Below are 6,000 nucleotides of genomic sequence, written 5' to 3'. Positions count from 1 at the left end.
CAGTACATGTCAGTTGGATAATGTTGTAGCATCAATATATGACTATATATTACTAAATTGTTAAAAATGTATTTCCTCCGTCCCGAAATAAGTGACGTGCATTTGTATAAAAATATATACAAATCCAAGTCACTTATTTTGAGACGGAGGAAGTACTGAGTTGAGGAAATATTTTAGTTTTTCTTCAGATTATATTTGTTTCACAAGCAATAATCATAACTAAATTGCTTTAATAGAAAGGGGTTTACCCTCCTTTTTGACCAAAAAAAAGGTACACCTTTGTTTGTGTGAGTCCTTTTTGTGACTGTAAAATCTGAACGAAAATCACATGTAAAAGAAATCGAAGGAAAAAAAATTAGTTTTGTACCCCGTTTAAAAAAATAAGTTACTTAGTGCTTACTTAACAGTCTTTAAAAAAACTTTTAAGCAACCAACGTTTATTTTTTCCTTAAGGGCTGAAAAGTGTCACATTTTTATAAAAAAAAAACTTACAGGTATGCCTATAGAAAACATAATCATTTATGTGTGTATTTTTTATGTACTATCACAATATACTAGTAACCCCACCCATGCCGTGTCGCTAGCTCCTTAGCGCATCCAAGCTTTTGTTTCGATCTCGTTTCTCTTCTCACCTTGGTGCCGCCTATCTTCGCACATTCGCTCTCGGTGGAGGCGGGCCTGTTTGGATGGTAGTGACAGGGAGGGTGGCGTCTCTTTGTGCATCTACTTTGGGTGTCAATCGATCGAAGGCTAAATCGAGTACTGATTGGATTGTGGCATAGTGGCAGAGTCTATCGGTGGTGCACCAACATGCCAAGTCATCTGGTGACTGTGCGAATGTAGTTTATGGGTGCAACGCTCCATCGACGATGAGCGTGGGCAAATTCGGTTAGACGTCAACGGCATGGTTTCTCTAGGGCTCGTTCTCATCTCACCGGCATGCGACGATGGTGAAATTTGGTGGTTTGACCAACGGATGTGGAATTGCGTGGCGAACTTCAATCTCCCTATAAGGCAAGTTTCGCTTGTTGCGGCGCGACCTAGCGATCTCCTTTGGTGGTTCCAACCCCGTTTTCAAGGATGCGTGTGACACGGTCGTGACAACCCATAATTACGGAAATATGGATCTGGGTGGGGTTACAGCAGCGTCGACATTGATCCAGAGCTTCGAAGTGAAAACCCTCCATCTGCCCTTTAGGCGCTGGATAGATAACGGCTAGGCATGAGCATCTATATTGTCTCTGTTGAATGCATTTGTCACTGAAGAACGGGACCAATATATACGTGGAGCATATGCACATGCAGGTCCCTCTTATGAAGTGGTGCACACGCGTAACATGCAAAAAATTCAACATTCTTCTTGGAGGCATATGTGGTCGGAGAAGTCAAAAACTGTGAAGCCGACCGAGATGCACGCGCAGCTAGCGGTAGAGATCGACGTCACCATACACGAACAAACACAAAAACAAATGTTAGCTAGCCTCGACAAGGATCGCGCCCTAGGTATATATTAGCCAGATGAAGTGTACTCACCACCTGGGACTAATGATGGCGCAGATTGGCTTTAGCAGATCGATATATGCTTTACCTCGCAACATTTCTAAAGTACTCTGGCATGGGGTAATTAACGTATGAAACCTTTTTCGACCAAGTCCAACTTTGTGGCTCCCCTGGACCGCAACCAGGTCACAGTACACTGGATGCCTTATAATATTCATCGTCTCCAGTCTTCACTCGGTGTGAGTGCTTTGGTAGGCAAGAAAAGTGATAGATGCAGGTAAAGGTTGTGTTTACATGCGTGTCAGTGCGCTAGCTTGACCAGGTGAAAATGTGTGGGCAAGTTAAGTAAAGTACTCCAGCTTAATTAGTCCATAACTCCATATATATGCATGCATGTTTACCCAAAGTTATATCTACGCGGCATGTAGCTGTTATACATACGGTCATCATGTCATATCTACGCGCATGCAAATTAAGCACTCCCTCCGTGTCATATGAAGTGACTCAAACTTGTGTAAATATGAATATATCTATATACTAAAATACCTTTAGATACGTGTAAATGTAATAGAAAGTCACTGACGGAGGGAGTACATCCGCCCGCGTCGCGTAGGTAGGAGCAAGCGTGCTGTACATAGTTTATGACTAGCTCTAAGATTCTAAGTACGCAATTCGCAAAAAAGATGAGAAGAAGATTCTAAGTACGCACACAGCAGGGGATACATGCGTATGTGTATACTAAGCTAGCGCGTCGGCGGGAATTGAGTCCGGAATGTCAAAGAAGGCGATGGCAAACGATCGAGACGACGAAGGTGACCCGGTGATGCCCATCTTGGCGGGACCGGTAGTCCCGGGCCGGCCCTGGCACTGGCACGCGGGGTTATATGCTGCGCGCGAGAGCCCCTTACGGAAACTCATCACGAAGAACTGTCGGCTAGATCTAGAGTCTCTGCTCGATCGCCGCCACGACCGACCATTTTCCCATTCGGTCGCGCGCCCGATCGAGCTAAGCTAGGAATCATGCATGGGCATGGCACGGATCAGGGGCCGGCCACAGGAGCCGGGCGCCGCACGACGACCACGTATGGGTGCAGGCGGACAGGCGGCACGTGGGAACTGGGAACGGTACGCCGCGCGCTCACGGCGGCCCGCGGCCTGGGAGGCCAGGATTCTACATTCCGCAAGCAATATTCGTACCGAGGCCCCCGCGATAGCTTGGACGATTAATTGCATCATGCACGTCCTGCAACGACATTTCTTGAGAGCAGCAGCGAAGCGGCCCGCAGCTGCATATATGTGTCCGCGCGCCGGATGTTCACGACCGTGGCTTGCATTGCACAAACGAGGCATTTCGTAAAATTAACTTCGTCTCACCTCCCTCGCACGTACGTACGTTGCCACGAAAAACGTTTTGTCTTTCGTTCTATTCGACAAAATCCGTTCGTCTCCAAAATTACAATGCGATGCAGCAGTTCAAGATGAAAAACTAGAGATCGAACCGAGCAGCGCAAGCATTTGAATGAAATTCCACGTCTAATTGGGGCAAAGAAGTGTGCCATGAGACACCGGATCATTTTATTGGTGACTAAGTTAGCTTCCCTTGAAAGCCAAGTACACCTAAATTGACCAAGAGTTTTCCTTCGTAACTGAGTCCGAGTTGCCATGCTCTTTCTAGAGCAAGGAATACTATATACAAGAGTGAGCTAAATTTCGTAAATGCCCTCCTAAAATGGGCCACGTTCTTCTTTGCCTACATTGCCCCCGATACTTTTAAAACTAAATTAGCATTATCTTGACCAAAGTTGTACGATTTCCGACATGGACATGTGTCTATTTTGTACCATTAGGGTGCGTTCACGTTAGCTGCAAATAAATGTTAATTAAGCAAAGTAACATTAGATTATGCGCGACAGTCACATCCTGGGGATCGCTGCATTAGTGAAATGGACGCTCTGTTTTTATTTTAGTCCGTCTGCACTCATGGGCATAAAGACGTTAAAGAGACTGTTATCTTGTCGTGATATTATCCAGAATCGCAAACAAAGGGATAAAGCATGTCGGTTTGACCATTAATTTGGATGCGAGAAAAAGAGAAACGTGAATACGAGCGTGCAATCTGCAGAACATGCTATAGAAGACCTGACCTGTGTCTGTAATATCCTTCCGTCCCATGCAGAACATGATATAGAAGACCTGGCCTCACTTGTGTCTGTAATATGTACTCCTTCCGTCCCAGTGGCTGAGCCCGGGCAGCTGCCCAGGGTTGCCTGGCGGTAGCTCCGCCAGTGTTCCGTCCCGAATTAAGTGACATGGACTTATACAAATTCACGTCAGTTAATTCGGTATGAAGGGAGTATTACAGTCGACATTTTCGCCGTTCAGGATCAGAAATCTGTTCCAATGACAAACTAATGGCATTTCGCGAGATGCATGAATTGAATTACTCAGAAGATTTCAACGTCACTTGGAGGACTCACTGATATATGCCTTGACAGAAGGATGTATCGATCGGTCAATTCTGCGGTGCGTACCTCATCACGCCTGTTGATCTACTGAAGTCTGAAATGCCGGTTTTCAGGCAGGTGGTTTTGTCTCTGTAACAGTGGTATACTACTAGCGTCCCAACTGCAGAAGAAGTTGCCGGCCGGAGTTGCATCAGGACGTGGTCACGCTGGCGCAGCGGCGAAAGCTGATCTCTCGCGGTTGACTCGAGAGGTTGCAATTTCTAACAGTCAAATCTTGCAGACGAATTTCCTTGAGAAAAAAAGGAACAAAACTTTTCATGAAGTTAACCTGTCTTTTATAGGTCCGTGAATTTAATCGACGGAGAAAATCATGTGCACCGAGATGAAACATAGGGTACACAGCAGTGGGCCAGTCAATTATAAATTGATGGTATTCCTCGGTAAGAACTGAAGAACATGTGTATGGTATGGTCTACGGAGACAAGTAGTGTTTAGAGTCAAGCGAGAAACGGCCACTTAACCCCCTTCAACTTTGGGGCTTTGCAACGGTTGCAATCACACTGTCAACTGTCTAACTGATTGTCACATGCTCATCCCTTCTCCCAGTTCTTTGTCTGAACATGCATGCATGCCATGGCTCATGGAAGGATGAGAACTTCGAGCAAGTCACCCACCGAGTTCTAGTACTAATTACATCTTGTTAATCATTAAATGCTAATGTATCATGACATTCTGCGTAGAACAGAATTTTTCAAATGTTAACTCAACTAAAACTGTTTTTTAGCTGCATAACTGAAACTTGCGACAGGATGATCTGGCTGGGTTCAGAGTTCAACCGAATGGTTTCCTGTTTAACCCCTTCGCTGCTTCCCACGTCCGCCTCCTGCGTGGCCTTCTGATTTGGCAACAGAAAAAGGAGAAAAGAACCGCCGTGAATATCAACTGAATCGGCTGAGAAATGGTATTTACAAAGATTAATTTAATTCATTAATGTCCGGGGGTTAATTCCAAAGGATGCTTAGGGGGTTAACATTGATGAATTAAATTAATCTTTGTAGGTACTTTACTTTGACTCTGCATAAACCCATGATTACCGGCGTAGTGGCGTGCCATCGATGGTTCTTTTATGGGCTGGCTCTTCTAGTCCAAGCGATTGGGACATTCTTACCCGGGCCTCTTATGGGCTTTGTGACTTATCTCAGTTCAACGGGCTGCATCTTCAGACATGGCCTGTCTCTATAAAAAAAAGGTGCAATATGGAGATCAAATCATCCACCATGTAAATTTTTAAAAAAGAGTGGTGCTGTCAAAAAAGAAGAGAGAGTGTGATTTCTAGAACACTGAAGTAATCACAGAAGGCTTAGCTAGACTGCTAGTGGAAGGTAGTATACAAGAAGGAGAACGAACTAGCCTTACAGGCCCTGGTCCGACGAAGAGAAAATTATGGGGAACACAAAACTACTACCACCAGGAGTCCAGGAGGACGAATGAACAACAACAAAACCGGCAAGAACTGGTGGAAGCATCAATGGGTTCCAAACATGATTAGACTGTCAAATCCATTTATTAGGACAAAATCACCGTCAATTAGTGGCTGGCTGAGGGTGCAAAAGTTTCTGGGCAGGTAAGTGGTCCGCAGCTTTTAGGTTGATGGGTAACTTCTTGAGCAAACTGCCAGTAGCATTCGGTCCAACTTCTTGAGCAAACTGCCAGTAGCATTCAGTCCAGTGCTATTGCTTATCGATTATGAGCGAAGCGTACAACTCTGCAGATAATCGGATCAATACTACACCAAAACTAACTTAGATTCAGAACGCAAAGTAAAAAAGAACAAAACAAGAGCAAGTGTTGTCATCATTTCTGTGAAATTAGGAAGCAGTAGAAAAGGATGGGGGAACCGGATCAACACAACTAACTATTACCCAGAAAAGGAATAAAGGAACTGATTCACAAGTAACAAGTAGCGGTAGCTCCTCAGACGAGATAAACTTGTTTTTTTTTTTAAAAGAACTTTGCGAGGACAGAAGAAACAACG

This window comes from Brachypodium distachyon, chromosome 2, assembly GCF_000005505.3.
Source record: "Brachypodium distachyon strain Bd21 chromosome 2, Brachypodium_distachyon_v3.0, whole genome shotgun sequence".
NCBI lineage: Eukaryota > Viridiplantae > Streptophyta > Magnoliopsida > Poales > Poaceae > Brachypodium > Brachypodium distachyon.
Note: the sequence above shows the minus strand (reverse complement) of the source record.